Source organism: Amblyraja radiata, chromosome 5, assembly GCF_010909765.2.
Source record: "Amblyraja radiata isolate CabotCenter1 chromosome 5, sAmbRad1.1.pri, whole genome shotgun sequence".
Lineage (NCBI taxonomy): Eukaryota > Metazoa > Chordata > Chondrichthyes > Rajiformes > Rajidae > Amblyraja > Amblyraja radiata.
In genome coordinates, this window is record NC_045960.1 from 99,415,510 (window position 1) to 99,434,508 (window position 18,999).

The 18,999-nt window shown below is 42.8% G+C and overlaps 1 long non-coding RNA gene across 1 annotated transcript; it reads right to left on the reverse strand.

Annotated features, from left to right (window-relative positions):
• Window positions 1-902: 902 nt before the first annotated feature.
• On the reverse strand, window positions 903-16,014 carry LOC116972868. The gene is made up of 3 exons (XR_004411936.1): window positions 16,002-16,014; window positions 11,117-11,119; window positions 903-1,099 (listed from the first exon to the last, which is right to left on the reverse strand). It is a non-coding gene; the product is annotated as an uncharacterized LOC116972868 (long non-coding RNA).
• Window positions 16,015-18,999: the final 2,985 nt, after the last annotated feature.

An 18,999-nucleotide genomic window follows, 5' to 3' on the forward strand; every position in this document is an offset into this window, starting at 1 on the left:
AGAATGTCTTACTTTATCTGTTTTAAGCATCTCACAATCTTTTCTCTGCTGAATACAAGTTTGGTTCTGTGAATCTTTGCTCATGATTTGGAATTCCAGTACCAGTAATCAACCTCATCACTCTTCCCCGAATCCTCCTCAGGGAATTGTTGGTTGAGGTGCGGACATGCTCTCCTGCAGCATAAACCAGGGGTTTGTTGTGTGAAGTGGAATCCAGTTATTCTCCAGCATTAAATCAAGAATCGGAGATTACAATAGTCACTTTAGTTAATAGAAACATAGAAACATAGAAATTAGGTGCAGGAGTAGGCCATTCGGCCCTTCGAGCCTGCACCGCCATTCAATATGATCATGGCTGATCATCCAACTCAGTATCCCGTACCTGCCAAGTTCAAGTTCAAGTTCGCATTTATTATCACTTAACCAAATAAGGTACAGTGACATTTGAGTTACCACTCCCAGCCATACTAAGTGAAAATAATACAATACACACATAAAATAAAATTTAACATAAACATCCACCACAGTGGAATCAACATTCCTCACTGTGATGGAAGGCAATACAGTTCAGTCATCTTCCTCCTTCGTTCACTCGTGGTGGTCGGGGCCTTTGAACCCTCCGCAGTTCGCTACTACAGACGGTCCGATGTTCAGACACTCTGGTCGGAATGATCGAAACTCTGACGTCGGGACAGGTCGGAAAACTCCGCGGCAAGGAGTTCCTGAGTCGGCTGCTTCTTACCGGAGACCACGGGCTTCACGGCGCTAAAGTCCACAGGCCCCGCGGTCGGAACACATCTGTGATGTGAAAGTCCGCGCTGCACCGCGCCGCGCCTGCGGCTTGAAGCTCCTTTTAGGCTGCTCTCTAGGAAAGGCTGCACCAATCCAGTTGTTGGGCCGGGTGGCAGAGATGAGACACTGAGAATGTTGCATCTCCGTCGAGGTAAGTGACTGAAAAAAAGTTTCCCCTATTCCCCCTCCCTCCCCCCACATAATCTAACCTAGAAACATTGAAACACACATTTAAAACATACTTAAAATAATAAAAACAGAGAATGGACGTGACAGACTGCTGGAGAGGCAGCCAATGCTAGCGCCACTAGGTGGAAAATTGGTTTAAAAGGGTTACCATCTGGCAGCAGTGGAAGTCATAACCATCTCATCCAGAATGAAAATATTATTGGGAATTCTATGGTTTGGATAGAGCCTGCAAAAATTCCACTTGAGAATTAAATAACACTTCAAGACAAGCATGTATCAGAGATGTGAAGGAAGAGCACATTTACTTAGTACAATTCATGTCTCCAGCAAATCCCAAAGTACTTCACACCCTTCACAAGTACTTCTGAATTGCTCTCACCATTGTAATATAATGCATGAAATACTCGTTACGTGATAAAAATGGACTATGTTTCCACAGTTTCAGTTGAATCCCAATGACACAAAGAATCTGGGGCATTAAAAACTAGAGTGTTAATGTCAGTTGTCTATAAGTAACATGTCAGTTTAAATCAAGTGATGGGGTTAAAATCATCTATGCAATTGCTTGGTGATAAAAAATGTAGCTTATTTTTCATATTTATCCCACATCAGCTTTGTAAGGTCAATTAAATATCAGAAATTTGTCATAGGATTTAAAGGCATGCAATTGTGCTCAGAATATACAGCGGTCTGAAAGGTGGCTTTCTCTTAAATATTGGACCTAATTGTTCATTACCATAATTTGCATTTTTCATAAAGTTGTGCATGACACATCGAGAGAGTGCTCATTAGTACCAAATGTGAGGCACAAATTAAGCTGGGAACTGCCTTCCCTCCTTCGGAATCCAGTGCTCCGATGCATGCCCTCATGCCCTTCCTCTTGGTTCATCCTTCAACATTTTCTCCAAGAACAAAGTTAAACTGATGATACCTGTTTTCATGACTGTAACTGTTATATTGTTACAACTGAAACTGGGTTGTAACATGCAAATTAATTGCATGACGTAGTCAAGCATGTTATTTACTGTAGATAGTCCGAACAGTTGCAGAATGAGAAGTCTGTAGAACACAGTACTAGTAAAAGAGAACTACGGCACAAAGTGCTGTCACCGTTCTTTATCTTGAAGGTAGATCTCAAAACAACACAAACCATAACATGTGGCAGTGGTATATGACCCACAAATGCTATATATACTTTAATCAGCCACCGAAGGCTCAAATGTTCAACAAAAATTACTTTGTTTTGTCGCTCAAAACCAGTGAAAACGAGTGAGTAACCACACTGCAAATTTAAATATTTATAACTGATTGGATCTGTTATTAACTTGTCACACACAATTGGAACGACAACGCTGTACGCATCACAATAAATATGGCTGTATCAAATATGCCTCTTCTAGCGCCACTAATGGACTGAGAAGCAGCTCATAGAATGTCTTGCCAGATTTAGACAAAAAAGTGGACTAATGTTCAACAGTGTGTTAAAGAATGCTAGTGAGAGTGAGAAAGCTAGCTACCTGCTTCTCGGGTCAGGAGAGAAGGGACTAGAGTTGTATAACAGCTGGACATTTGAGCAAGAGGATAGAGAGAAGATAAAAGTTATTTTAGATAGGTTTGAAAGACACCTTAAACCAAAGACCAACCATCGCATGCATCACTATACTTTTCACGGCCTCACGCAAACTAGTGCTGAATCTGTGGATGACTATCTCACAAAGCTGAAGAGCATTGCATCGACAGAGTGCTTGACCAATTCACATAGGGAACATTCCAAAAAGAGGTCCAAAAGTCTAATTGGAAGGGATGAGCAATTGTCTCTCCAAGATGACTTTGACACAGCACAAGGACATGAAGCTACAAACAGGCAAATGTCTCTAATGTGTCTTACAGGCAGGAAAGATAGACCTCAAAGCAACACAAAACATAATAGTAATCACTAAATCCATTTCACGAGAATCTGTCATGCATTTTTTCACTGCATTCACATCTGCTCCAAAATACCATTCCTACTTCTCTGCACAAGTCACCAACTATCCCAATGGATATTCTAACCATTCAATCTAAGCATTCAACAGCATTACCATCTGAAAATTCCCCATCATCAACATTATTAAGGATCATTATTAATCAGCAATTTAACTGCACAAGCCGCATGAATAATATGGTAACAAGACCATGTAATAGTGGAGAAGGGTCCTGACCCGAAATATCACCTATCCTATCTCTCCAGACATGGTGCGTGTCCCTCTGAGTTACTCCAGCAATTTGTATTATCAAAATCATGTCATAACTGTATATAATTTTTAGTGACTCAGCCCCTGATGATCTTAAGTCTTTCACTACCTCCACAGAACAAGACAAGGATGTACACTTATCTGGATGACTGTGAGAATATGCACAACTAGGTGATACTCTAGGGCTAAGGGTTAAGTGTTCTGTCTCTTGGAGATTAGCGGATACCTCATGGCTGTTTGAAGTTAGGTTTCACTTTCCTTACTGAGACATCATCATTCTCGTAAAACATGTAATGTTCAATGCTATTGTGATTGGCTAAGATGTATTATACTGTGTATGCAATGGCGCTTTTTCACGGGGCGACTTGACGCAAGATGTAACCAGAGTGAAGTGGTCGTGGTCAAGCACGATATCACACGATATAACGTGGTGTAGATAAAGAGTTCCCACGGTACTCGGCATTTCCGTTATTTGTGCGAGTGACTTGTCCGTCTCCCGAGCTTTCCCGTTAAATCTTGAATGAACATTGTGAACTACACGTGGCACAAATGATGTCACTTTTTTTTTTCACACACTAGAAATATCCTCCCTTGGTTGAATTGGCTCATTTGGAGACATGCCTATACTAAGTAGTTTCGAGTACAGGATGGTGTTTTTTTTCATTCACGCGCTGTATGCAGCAGCCCACTATGTGCATCGAGGACGCTTGCATGAAGGCAGAAGGGAGAGATTAATTAAAAAGAGAATTAAGAGGAAGTCTCACTGGGTGTGAAAGATCAAAGAGGCCATCTCTGCGCTTACTACAATTCACAATTGGGGAGTGTGCCGTGGCAGGACAGCTATATTGATGGGTAGCTGACCACAGGAACACTACTGCATGTTAGCAGAAATGCATAGCAAATAAGCTGACTTTCTAGTGTTGTCCTTTGAAAAGTGCTTCCTATAAGATGTTCGTCTGCAAAACCTGCCATTTAGCACATTGCATTGTCCCTTTTAATGCCTGAGTTTAGGCTTGTTGCGGAGGTTAATGAATATAATGTGTTTAAAATAATCTAGCGCCTCATTTGTTGATTTTCGTGTTTGCGAGGCCCTTTTATAGACAAATGTTTGGTGTCATGCACCTTCTCTCAATATGTGCAAGAAGTCGTCTTTTAATATTGTCAAATAGGAATAAAGACTTTGTCTCACATTTACCGTGCTGATTGGCTTATTTTATTTTCTACCAAGAGGTGAAACTTTCAAACGTTTAAATAGCTCAACAATTGATGGACCTGAACACTCAAAAATGAAACTTAATGAAAATGTGATTATATCACCTCCCTTCAACTATTTTGTGTTTCAGCATGAGAGGGATTATAACATTAGAAACATTCATCTTGTAGTGATGTGTTAATGAAGAATTGCAGACATCAAGCTGATAGTAAAAAAATATATTTATTTAACAATGAGGTAAACAAGCACTGACAATCAAACTGCTGAGGTAAAAGCTTTATCACACTTCAGGCTATCATAAAATGTGGAGCCACCAACAGAAACAAAGTAATGCCCAAGAGGAAAAGACACACATATTAACATAGAGACATTTACAGCAAACCCAATCTGTCGAAGATTGACACAAAAAGCTGGAGTACCTCAGCGGGACAGGCAGCATCTCTGGTGAGAGTCTGAAGAAGGGTCCATTTTGTGTCTATCAGTCATATCAATTTACACGCAAATTTTTGATCTTAAACTCATGGTCCAGTTTTGCTGCACAGCGTATTATACAAGTTCACACCAGTGTAATATCCGTGCATAACATAACACAATCAATGACTATCACTGCTGCTGTCCAAATTCCCCATTTACTCCCCCAATTCCCCATTTACTGGTGCGCTCCTCTAATTCCCCATTTACTGGTGCGCTCCCCTAATTTCCCATTTACTGGTGTGCTCCTCTGATTCACCATTTACTGGTGCGCTCCTCTAATTCCCCATTTACTGGTGCGCTCCTCTAATTCCCCATTTACTGGTGCGTTCCCCAAATTCACCATTTACTGGTGCCCTACCCTAATTGACCATTTACTGGTCCCCTCCTGTAATGTTCTATTTTCTGTAAAATCACCCTTCCCATTCCCAGGTTTAAAGCTGGGCTGGGATATTAAAACACACGCAGACAGGGAATTGTGGAACGGCACTGCGGCACAATAGTGGAGTTGCTGCCTAACCCAGAGATTAGTGCGGGTGTCACAGGTTATGGGGAGAAGGAAGGAGAATGGGGTATGAGGGAGAGATAGATCAGCCATGATTGAATAGCGTAGACTTGATAGGCCGAATGGCCTCATTCTACTCCTATCAGGGAGAGTTAGATTTCGCTCTCAGGGCTAACGGAATCAGGGGAGATAGGGAGAAGGCAGGACGGGGTACTGGTTTTGTGTGATCAGCCATGATCATAGTGAATGGCGCTGCTGGCTCGGAGGGCCAAATGGTCTACTCCTGCACCTGTTTTCTATGTTTGTAAAGCCACACCAGCATCTCTCATGGATGGACGGATGCTAGCCACAAGGTAACCTCTAACAACCTCTCTCTCCTCCCATTTCTTACCCTTCCCTCGCCCGCACCCCACCGCACCCCACCCCACTGTGGCCCATCTAGACTCGCACCTCTTTCAGCCCTCCCCTCACCCCTCTCACCCCCCCCCAAACATTCCTTCCCCATGCTTCACAATCCTATCTTACAGACTATGCTTTAATCTAGGGTCTTTGTTCAAACCATCTGCCCCCTCGCCCGTGTCCATCTATTACCTGAGATAGACACAGAATGCTGGAGTAACTCAGAGGAACAGGCAGCATCTCTGGAGAGAAAGAATGGGTTTAACTCGCTGAGTTACTCCAGCATTTTATGTATCTTCGATTTAAAGCAGCATCTGCAGTTCCTTCCGACACCTGCCAAGCTTGATCCTGCCTCCTCTTTCCCAGCTGGAACCGAAACGTCACCTATCCATGTTCTCCAGAGATGCTTCCTGCCTGAGTTATTTAAGCATTTTGTGTCGAAAAGTGGAACTTGCTACGAAAAGTGGAATCAGATACAATCAGCAGGTTTGAGAGACATTTGATTTGAAGTTTGAAATTTCCAAACACTTTTTAATCAACTCGCACTGAACGACTAGTTCCAAAGTTTTCGCCGGATAAAGGATATTGAGAACACCTTTTTTACTCACCTTCTGTCCCCTCTGTCCAGCTTCCGGGTTTACCGTTCGCAGGAGTTCCCACGGTAACCGCAAGAGTTATTACGGATATCGCACGGATATCGCACTGGCCACTACGTTCGTATAGTGTTGCAATGCTCAACCACAAGTGTACAAGTCACTCTTGGAGAGATTCAAGCTTGCTTGAATTTTCTCCCGTGTCACCAAGTTACACGATTACCTGCCGTTAGCGCCACGGTGGTCCACGATGGTGCACGAATGCTGTACTGTTATCGCACGAGGTTCCCACGATGTTAAACTCTGGTTAACTCTTGCGTCAAGTCGCCCCGTGAAAAAGCTGCTTAATTGGGTGGAAAGATTGTCCCCACCTATATAACCATGTGATACTGTAGTGATTGGTCTAGAAGATTATCACTCATTGTAAGTTACCTCCCACTGTATCAACTATATATATATATATGCTAATTCCTTTGTTTGAGCACTTGTTTCTCCGTGATTGAGCTAGGAGAACTCCCTAGAGCATGACAGAGAATCAAGATCACCATGGTGAAATAAAGGATGCTTAAATTATTCCAGTCGGTGTTTTCACTGAACGGACTAAGGGGTAAATACCGCAATTATCATTTGGGGGCTCGTCCGGGATCTCAGAGGAGGCCCTCGATGGTTTGCAGTAAAAGGGTTGCGTTGTCAGTTCAGGGAATTTAGGAATTGGGCCCCCGATGAGTGATTTTACTGCATCGATTTTCCTCCGATTCGCTGATCCAGCTTCTCAGCAATTAGCTGGCCTTCGAGAGGCTTCCCGAAGAGACTGATGTTAGTAGTCCGAAGAATACTGATATTGTGTCGGTTATATTAATAAAGTGGTTCAGCTGAGGGAGCATTTCAGTATTGAAGTAATTGGAAATACATTTCGGGCTGAAGTAAATATTTGACAAATTACTCCAAAATCAGCGCCTAGGTAGAAAGTCAGGATAAGTAAGATTGATAAATTACTTTGAGAGGCTGTACTGTGCAAAAAAGGTTGGGAAGGGGTGTCTGTGATATTTCAGGATTGCGAGAAAAAAAATTCGGCTCTAAATTCTGATAAGTTAAAGTGTTTTATTGAATGTTTGTGTTTAAGTTATTGTGGTTTAATTTTGTATATAGTGACTTATGTTTTTGCCTTAGTTTGTGCAATTTTGCATTAAATTTTAAGAAGTGTGGAGGATACAGCATTTTTCTGATAACAATGCTTGGCATTCCTAGTTGATAAGAATTCTGCTATGGTCGAGTGCTTTCACTTAAAGTGGTATACTCATACTTCAGATTTAAAGTATTAAAATCAAATATTTTTATTATAGTTTGTATGATTTTGTTCTTGTTTTATTAACTGTTTTAAGAAACTCTGAGTTTTGTGCGGGGGTATTATGGAATTTATTTTGATGTGTAAATTTTGTGTTGTGGGAACTTAATGTTTTGTGTGAAATTGTTGGCCAAAATGAATCACAAAACATGAAAGAGCTAATTGCTATTGCATTGCTTGCTGAGATACTTGGCCAGATCTTGTGGCTTTGTATTTCTCTCAGACAGGCTTTCTCTAGTGGAGCAGATAAGAGGGGCCCCGTTAGGGTAGCTGGAACTGATAGCAGGGGACAGAATGAATTGGTACAGAATAACAACTCCATATTAGGACTTAAGAAGGTCTGAAGTCTGAAGGTCTGAAGAAGGGTTTCGGCCCGACACGTTGCCTATTTCCTTCGCTCCATAGATGCTGCTGCACCCGCTGAGTTTCTCCAGCCTTTTTGTGTACCTACCATATTAGGACTTGGCTGATGCTTCTTGGGACATTACTTAATGCCATTGGTATTCTGTGTTGTTAATTTGAGTGGTATAGAATAGATAGAATAGAATAGAATGCAATTTATTGTCATTCAAACCTAGGTTTGAACAAAATATAATTTCTACAGTTTTTTACATTACAAAACAATCCAAGACCCACACTTAACACAGTTTACATAAACATCCATCACAGTGAGTCTCCAACATCTCCTCACTGTGATGGAAGGCAAAGTCTTTATCTCTTCCCTTTGTTCCTTCTCCCGTGGTCCAGCAGTCCAACTGCAGTGTCGAGGCGAACTGGGGCTCCGATGTTAAAGCCCCCGGCGGGCGATGGTAAGTCCTGAGGCCATTTAAGCCATGCCGGGTGATGTTAGGCCCCCGGCTCCATGTCCTTAAACCCGCGATTCCAGCGGGAGAAGTCGCCGTTGCGGAGCTCGGAAAAGCGGTCTCCCACCAGGGACCTGCGAGCTCCCGATGTTCCCGTCCACCGGGTCTGCGGCCGGTGCCTCCGAACTCCAAAGTCAGGTCGCAGCCGCACACCACCACAGCTCTTCCCGCTCCGAAGTCGGCCAGCTCCACGATGTCAGTTCCGCAGGCTCTGCAACTGGAGCACCCAGGTTAGTCCCGGCCGGAGGTCGCCGCCGGCTCCACGATGTTAGGCCCAACGACATCCGAGACCCGACAGGGAATAGTCGGGTCTCCGCACAGGGAAGAGATTTAAAACGGTTTCCCCCACAGCCCCCCCACCACCCCCCACATATACACAGCTAAAAAAAATAATAAAAACTAACTCAAGACATACATTTAACAAGACAAAAATAAAAAAAGACATTCGACTGCAGTGGAGCCGCTGCCGTTAGGCGCCGCCACTGTACATTTTTTCTGTTTCTCTGTATCTTGGGAGAATGAGAAGCAATTAAAAACAGTCATTAAAAAGAATAGAATATGACAAGTATAAAATATAAGTAAAAGTTACAGTGCAATGTAAGAAATGACTAATTATCTAATTTAATTAAAGGCAGCGTCAAACAGGAAAGTCTTTAAAAAGAACTGAGAGTTGGAGCGGACCTACATTTTTATGGAAGTTTGTTTCATAAATGTGGTGAAAAAAATAAATGCTGTTTCTCCATGTTTAGCTCTGACTCTGGTGACAGAAAGCACCTGACACAGATGACCTCGGAGGTATGGATGGTTCATAATGTAGCAGAAGATCAAAAATGTATTTTGGCCCTATACCATTCAGTGCTTTATAAACCAACAGTAATATTTTGAAATCAATTATTTGACAAACTGAAAGTGTAAAGACCTCAAAACTGGACTGATGTGATCCACTTTCTTAGACTTAGAGAGGACTTGAGCAGCAGCTTGCATGGTCTAATGGTTGGCTTTGGTTTAATAGAGAGACGACAAGAATTGATTTGGATGAGTGGGGGAGTAGAACCCGCACCAGTATCCACATATCCCTACCACCCACTGCATGAAGTAGAGAAAACAACAAGTTGCTGAACTGACATAGCACTAGAAGACATAGTGAACACCCAGCATAGATCAGATCAGCAATGTGGAGATTGACAAGTATCGGCTTTACATGTCAATGCCCCATCTCTATGCCAGTCGAAGTAACATACCGGAACGAAACAGTTCCGGATCAATTTGTGATCACCCCAGGCCTAGACTGTAATCTGCTGGGCCGAGATTTGTTATGTATATTTCAGTTAAAGATCGTATGTGAAGATACTAGAATAACTGTGATCCCAAGGACAATAAAAAGACAGTGTTACTCATCAGTAACACCCCAATGGCAGTCCATAACACTGGAAGATGAGCCCCGCTCCATATCACCTTAGCATATGACCGGAATAGCGGCAATAAAGAGCTAGAAACATTTTTCAAATCCTTTGAAGGAACTAAATGGGATGTAAACCTTTTGGTATTAGTAACCGGACCACATGGAACAGCAGAGTATGCTGAGGTGCCTTCGGAATTGTGGAACCAGGACTCTGAGTTTGCCCCGCATATAACAAAAAAAGTGAACTTCCCATCTCATGCAAAGGATTTAGGAGCTATGGTTAAGCATGCGATTGGTCTGGAAAATCCAAACACGAGCCAGGAACAAGAACTGTCTAATAATTGTACTGTTCAATTTTATCAGTCACCAAGGATGGTTACTACGCAGCAAGCCATCATCTGGGGAGTGAGGTAACAGAGTATGTGGACCCACAGGTATGGGCAGAAGACCCGACTCGGGTAGGATGTGTTAAGATTGATCCCATCCAGGTAGCTCTCCAGAAAATGTAGCACTGCCCTCTATAGCACAGTACTCGCTGGAGCAGCGTGCAAGCTTGCAATTTAAGTATGGTACCACCATCAATCCGGCATCCTTTCTTGCCGAACCACCAGAGGAACAAGTGGAATCAGGGCACAACTGCCTAATTGTGATTAAAGAAGATGCCCCTGTTCGGGAAGATTTGACAGATATTCCCATGACAAACCCTGACTGTATGTAGATGAGAGGGCATCAATTGGACCACTAGGTGAAAGACTTTCAGGATATGCAATTATAGATCAGGATGGCAATAATGTGCGTGGCCTTTGAAACATAATTCTCTGCCCAACAAGCGGAAACTCATTGAATGAGCCAATCAAACATTGAAAAATAAACTTGCCAAATTACAGATTGAAACAGGGACCAATTGGCTTAAACTTCTCCCTGTGGCGATATTACAGATGTGTACCACCCCAGCAGGGAAGGCTCGGTTGAGTCCAGCAGAGATTGTATATGGCCGTCCACTCAGAACCCCATGGAATCAGAATAATACAAAGGCTGTTCACTTTCATCACATGACATTAGAAATTATTAACTATATTTTATCGTCAACCAGGGCATTGAGAGATCTACACTCTAACCACTCCGTCTAAAATTGAACCTGGTTCTTATTTATTGATCAAAATTGGATGAGGAATAGACTGGACATTCGGTGGGAAGGACCTTACCAGGTCCTTTTAACAACCCCTACCGCAGCTAAGGTAGAGGGGAGGGACGCATGGGTTCACTTTCACCACTGTAAGATTGTCTGTATGGTGCCCAAAACATAAAACGCTAACCTCTTCTTTCTTTCAAGAAATCCCTTTCTAGGATAAATCATGATGGACATACCATTGTTGTTCGCCTAGTTTGGGGCATTGATAGCCATCGGGTCTGCGGAAAACAGAGTATGATGATGTAATCTATCACCTATGTGAAGGAGATGCACTGCAATGTGATGGCGATAGCAAGGAAGGAGAATCATAAGTATGGAGTATTGCCATGTTACCATGCTCCTTGTAAATTTGATTATGCACGTCAAAAGGAGGGAGTAAAAGTCCATGTGTCTATTTAGAAGAAGGGATTACAAGTAACATTAGCAGATTTGCAGATGACACAGGGCTGGGTGGCAAAGTGAACTGTGAGGAGGATGCTATGAGTATACAGGGGGATTTGGATATGTTGGGTGAATGGGCAGATGCATGGCAGATACAGTATAAAGTAGATAAATGTGAGGTATTCACAGGAAGGCAGATTATTATCTGAATGGTGTCAGATTAGGAAAACGGGAGGTGCAACGAGACCTGGGTGTCCTTGTACATCAGTCACTGAAAGTAAGCATGCATGTACAGCAGGCAGTGAAGAACACTAATGGTATGTTGGCCTTCATTGTGGGAGGATATTAGTTTAGGAGCAAAGAGGTCCTTCTGCAGTTGTACAGAGCCCTGGTGAGACCGCAACTGGAGTATTGTGTGCAGTTTTGGAGAGCTGGGCTTGAATGCTATGGAGTTTGGAAGGATGAGGGGGTTCTTATTTAAACATATAGGATTGCTAAGGGTTGGACACGGTAGAAACAGGAATGGGGTACTGATTGTGGATGATCAGCCATGATAACATTGAATGGCGGTGCTAATAAGAGAACAGTTAGAAAACATGAAGGAAGAGAATGGGGCAATTGGGGTTTTGGAAGTTGGTCAGACTGGCTAATTAACATGGCTATGTACCTAGCTATTGCAATTATTTGTATTTTGTAGGACTAACAGTTGTAAAATGTGCATTGGAGAGAAGGCAGACAGCACTGGAAGGCATAGGGGCAATAACAATAAAAGTTCGCTACATTCATTAACTATTCTGCAAAAAAGAGCAATACGTATTATTCACAATGTCAGGTATCTGGATCACACTAATCCATTATTCTTAGTCAAAATTATTAAATTAGCAGATTTGGTTGCATTTAAAACAGCACAGATAATGTTTAGGGCCAAAAATAAAAACTTACCTGGAAATATACAAAAATTATTCAATGAGCGAGTGGGGGGTTATAATTTAAGAAGAATATTTAATTTTAAGGCACAAAGAGTCCGCATGACCAGAAAAACCTTTTGTATTTCGGTCTGTGGAGTAGGATTGTGGAACAGTTTGAATGTGGAGTTAAAGCAATGTCCAAACATGAACCAGTTCAAAATGACATACAAAAAATTTTTTTCACAAGTTACAGGGATGAAGGGGATGGTTGACAAACAGGGGTTAGTGTTTGTTTATTATTTTGTTTATTATTTATTTATGTTTTTGGTTACTTCATACATATTACTTGTAAGTGTATATCAGTTGTATGTATATATATGTTTGTATGCATCTCTAAAAATTGTCTGGGGTATTATTATTATTATTAATTAATTAATTATTAAATATGGAAGAAGGGTTTAGGGAGAAGGGGTGAGATTAAATAAGTTATTCTTCTTATCACTCCTTTTCGAGCTTGTAAAGAAAAAGTGTTGGACATTTAAATTTTGCTTTATGCTTTTCATTGCTTTGCAAATATTGCCTGGAATGTCCAAATGTTTGACTATTTCGATTTTGTTGTTGTTATTTCAGATTCAGATTCAGATTCAATTTTAATTGTCATTGTCAGTGTACAATACAGAGACAACGAAATGCATTTAGCATCTCCCTGGAAGAGCGACATAGCAAATGATTTGAATAAATAATAATAAGTGGGGGGGGGGGGCGGGGGTGTTGATTGGCAGTCACCGAGGTACGTTGTTGAGTAGAGTGACAGCCGCCGGGAAGAAGCTGTTCCTGGACCTGCTGGTTCGGCAACGGAGAGACCTGTAGCGCCTCCCGGATGGGAGGAGGGTAAACAGTCCATGGTTGGGGTGAGAGCAGTCCTTGGCGATGCTGAGCACCCTCCGCAGACAATGCTTGCTTTGGACAGACTCAATGGAGGGGAGCGAGGAACCGGTGATGCGTTGGGCAATTTTCACCACCCTCTGCAATGCCTTCCGGTCGGAGACAGAGCAGTTGCCATACCATACTGTGATACAGTTGGTAAGGATGCTCTCGATGGTGCAGCGGTAGAAGTTCACCAGGATCTGAGGAGACAGGTGGACCTTCTTCAGTCTCCTCAGGAAGAAGAGACGCTGGTGAGCCTTCTTGATCAGAGTTGAGGTATTGTGGGTCCAAGAGAGGTCATCGGAGATGTTGACTCCCAGGAACCTGAAGCTAGAAACACGTTCCACCTCCGTCCCGTTAATGTGGATGGGGGTGTGCATGCCGCCCCTGGACTTCCTGAAGTCTACAATGAGCTCCTTGGTCTTCTTGGAGTTAAGGGCCAGGTTGTTGTCAGTGCACCATGCTGCTAAGTGCTAGACCTCCTCCCTGTAGGCCGACTCATTGTTGTTGCTGATGAGGCCAATCACCGTTGTATCATCTGCATACTTGATGATGGTGTTAGTACCATGTGCAGGTGTGCAGTCACAGGTGAAGAGGGAGTAGAGGAGGGGGCTCAGCACACAGCCCTGTGGAACGCCGGTGTTCAGGGTGAGGGTTGAAGAGGTGTGCTTGTCTAACCTAACAGACTGGGGTCTGTTGGTTAGAAAGTCCAGTATCCAGTTGCAGAGGGAGGGGTCGATGCCCAGGTTACCGAGTTTAGTGATCAGTTTTGATGGTATAATGGTGTTGAATGCTGAGCTGTAATCGATGAACAGCATTCTTACGTAAGTGTCTCTGTTGTCGAGGTGGGAGAGGGCGGAGTGAAGTGCCGTTGAGATGGCATCCTCCGTACTCCTGTTCTTGCGGTAGGCAAACTGATAGGGATCCAGTGTGGGGGGTAGGCAGCTTTTGAGGTGTGCCAGGACCAGCCTCTCGAAGCACTTGGTGATGATGGGGGTAAGTGCAACTGGGCGGAAGTCGTTGAGGCTTGCCGCAGTGGAGTGTTTTGGCACTGGCACGATGGAGGTGGTTTTAAGGCACGTGGGGACAACTGCTTGGGCAAGTGACAGGTTGAAGATGTCAGTCCAGACGTCTGTCAGCTGCGCAGCACAGGCCCTGAGCACGCGCCCGGGGATGCCGTCAGGGCCAGCAGCCTTACGTGCATTAGTCCTACTCAGTGCCACGTATACGTCGTAGGGGGTGAGTGTGAGGGGTTGGTGATCGGCAGGTAGCACAGCCTTGATGGCTGTCTCTAGATTGTCCCTGTCGAAGCGGCCATAGAAGTGATTAAGCTCCTCAAGGAAGGAGGCGTCGCTGGATGTGGGGGTGGTGTTGGAGGGTCTGTAGTCCGTGATGGCCTGGATGCCTTGCCACATGCGTCGGGGGTCGGAGTTGTTGTTGAAGTGCTCCTCAATCCTGAGCTTATGGCAGTGCTTGGCCTTCTTGATGCCCCTCTTCAGGTTAGCCCTGGCTGAACTGTAGGCTCGAGCATCGCCTGACCTGAAAGCGGTGTCCCGTGCTTTCAGCAGTAGCCTGACCTCGCTGTTCATCCATGGCATCTGATTCGGGAATATGGTCACCTGTTTGAGGGAGGTGACACTATTGATGGTGGAGTTTATAAAGTCCAGAACAGAGGATGTGTAGGAATCAATGTCCGTGTGGGAGTCAAGGGTGGCCTGAGCTGCAAACGCCTTCCAGTCAGTGTTTCCAAAACACTGCTGAAGTGTGAAGTCTGCTTCCTCTGACCAGACTTTAACTGTCCTCCCAGTTGGTTTAACCCGTCTGATGAGTGGAGAGTACTTAGGGAGCAGGAACAATGAGACGTGATCAGACTGACCAAGGTGGGGGAGGGGGATGGCTTTGTAAGCTTCAGCCATGTTGGTGTAGACTTTGTCCAGTGTCTTGTCTACTCTAGTGGGGAAGGAGACATGTTGGTGGAATTTGGGGAGTACAGTCTTCAGGTTATTTATTCCTATTTATGTCTTTACTTGTTTGGAACAAATAAACAAACAAATAAATAAATAAATAAATAAATAAATAGATAAATAGGTGCTCCAAGAATGTTATTGGTAAGAAAGGATAAAGTATGTGATGAAGAAAGACTGAGTATGTTGATAGGGTGCAGGAAGAGTTTGAACGACTGGGAAGGATAGAAATAAGTAGGAACATGGGGAGTTATCATCATTCTTGCAAACATGTTATGTTTGATGTTTGATGCTATTGTGATTGGCTAAGATGTATTATACTGTGTATGATTGTAATTGGGTGGAAAGATTGTCCCCACCTATATAACTATGTGATAATGTAGTGATTGGTCGAGAAGATTACCACCCATTGTAAGTTACCTCCCACTGTATCAACTATATATATATGCTAATTCCTTTGTTTGAGAACTTGTTTCTCTGTGATTGAGCTAGGATAACTTCCTAGAGCGTGACTGAGAATCAATGTCACCATGATGAAATAAAGGTTGTTGAAAGTATTCTAGTCAGTGTTTTCACTGAACGGACTAAGGGGTAAATACCGGAATTATCAACTGCAGCTTTACAACATTCAAGATGCTCAATGCCCTAGAAGACAAAGTAGGCAATTTGACACACCTATCCATGTTCTGATACATCACTCCCTCCATTGTTATTTCCAAAGACTACACCTGCAACTCCCAAACCTGCAATCTCCACCACCTAAGACAAGGACATCAAGTACATAGAAACAACATCTGCAGCTTTCCTCCAAAGTCAGGAACCATCCTGGCTTAGAGGTAAACTGCCATTACTTTATTATCGCTTTGTCTGAATCTTGGAATTCCATGTCCATTGGGAACTGTGGGAATACCTTCACCAGGATGACTGCTGTGGTTCAAGAAGTTGTTATTTGCCAATTCTCAACCACAATTAATAATGGTCAAAAGTTACGACCTTACCAGCAATGCCGCCACTCCTTAAATTGACAAATGATCAATAATCTAATTTTATTATCTGTGATTCTAGTTATAAGAATAATGATTTGGTTTGCCTTGTTGCAGTCTTCAATTACATATCTATATCACTAAAAGTCTGATCTTGACCGATTTTGGCCCACTGTGCTGCGATTTCCGAGAGAACGCGCCACCTACGGCGGTCATTTTTGGCCACCTCGCTCAGAGCTCTGCTCTGCCTTCCGGGACCGGAGGATTTTTCCCATCGATGAAAAATCAGAGAGATATAAATGTTTAAAATAAATTCCCCATTCTCTCTGCTGCCCCCGCTGGCGGTAGGGGTGAGGGGGGAGAGACTATAAAACCCAGAAATGTCGTGCCTCACTCAGTCTCTGCCAGACCCAGGAAGCGAGAGGGTCACGGCTCTCTGAGCTGCGAATAACATTGAACGCATGTCTACTCCACGGTGAGTCCCCTCGATGTGGCTGCTGCCAAATTGTTTGCCTTTTTATTTAAAGTTTGTGTTCACAAAATGAATTTTTGTTGTCAGGTGGTTGCTGACCAATTGTTTGCCTCGCCTTTAAAAAAAGTTTGTGTTCACAAAATGAATTTTGGTTGTCAGGTGGCTGCTGCCCAAATGTTTGCCTCGCCTTTTAAAAAAGTTTGTGTTCACAAAATGAATTTTGGTTGTCGGGTGGCTGCTGCCCAATTGTTTGCCTCGCCTTTTTAAAAAGTTTGTGTTCACAAAATGAATGTTGGTTGTCGGGTGGCTGCAGCCCAATTGTTTGCCTCGCCTTTTTAAAAAGTTTGTGTTCACAAAATGAATTTTGGTTGTCGGGTGGCTGCAGCTAAATTGTTTGCCTTGGTTTGGCTTTTTTAAATCGTTGCAACAGTGGGCTGCCAGCCCAAGAATCTATTCGGCCCACAATGTCTATACTAGCCCTCTAGAAACCAGTACCTTCGGCCCGCAACACCCATACTAGCGCAACAGAAAGCCCCCCCCCCCCCCCACTGGCGAGCAATATTGGAATTGGTGGAGAGGTGGAATATTGCGTTGGTGACCAGCCCTCCCGTGTGATGCTGGGACCCAACGGGTCCCAATTAGTCTAGTATATATATATATATCTTTAAAGATAACAGTCCATACAACGGTACCTCTGACCATCTATTTCTAAGAAAATACTTGGATTTTAACCCCTTCATATTTGGTGTAGAACTAGGATTGTATATCTGAAGGGTTCAATCACATGGGAACCAAGGCGAGCTACTTAATTGGATAGAGAACTGGCTTCATGGAAGGATGCAGAGGGTGGTGGTGGACGGTTCTTCTTGGGACTGGAGGCCTGTGACTTGTGGTGTGCCTCAGGTATTGGCGCTGGGTCATTTGCTGTTTGTGGTTTATATCATGAATTTGCATGAGAATCAGCAAGGCGTGAGTAGTAAATTTGTAGATTAAAATGGGTGGTATCATAAATGGTTAAGATGGTTATCAACAAATATAGCAAGATCTTGATTTGCTGGCCAAGTGGACTGGCCAGCGTAACTACAAATGCATGACACATAGCATGAGCCACTAATCTACAGTGGTCCAGGTGGCTTTTGGTACATTTGCTTTCATCAGTTAGAGTAATTAGTAAAGAAGTTGGGATATTATATTATGGTTGTACAGGATGTTGGTGAAGCTGTATCTGGAGTATTGTGTTCTGTTTTAGTCACCCTGCTATAGGAAGGATGTTGTTAAGATTGTAGGTACACAAGAATGCTGGAGAAACTCAGCGGGTGCAGCAGCATCTATGGAGCGAAGGAAATAGGCAACGTTTCTGGCCGGAACCCTTCTTCAGATTGTACATTGTTAATCATCTGTCAGGTAGATTTTATAATATGCCATCCTTAATTGGAAAAGTATTCCTAATTCATGAATGTTTGATTGATGAATTTTCATTACAATTCCATTGAAACTTCGGATGTACTGTATATCCTCCACTTACTGGTATATTTTCCACACTATAACAAATATGACACCACTTTCCATCCGTTGGAACATTCTGTAGAAAAATACCCCAAATGCATTCCACCCAGCTTTTGTAATTTAATACGTTTTGTTAACAAATCATTTTCTGAAGATGATGAAATACCTGTAGTGTGGTTTTAAATAAATGCTAGTGCTTGGTTAGCTTGGTTTTAAAGGCTTGCAAGTAACTGCAACAATATTTACTGATGCATTAGTAATATAAAATATTTTTGTTGTTCTATATTTCAAATATTAACCCACCTCTCTCTTCTTCTTAGCAAAGCTTACTACCTCACATAATTATGACTATTTTAATGACTCATTATGCATGTCTGTTAATGTCTTAATGTAATATATCTCAGTTTGGTTTTGCCAATTTAGAGACAGTTTTCAATTTCAAAACTGTTTATGTAAATTGTAAACAGTATTGGTCATAAATCTCCACTGAATCTTTTTGATCAGCTAATACAATCAATTGAATGCCCAGATTGCAGTATCTTTCCCATAACAACTGTTAAAGCTGACAAGTCCATGGTTTAATGGTTTTGGAATGACATTGAATGGACCTTTAATTTCTCCTTTCCATTCATATATTTGTTATAGCTATTTCTGATAGCC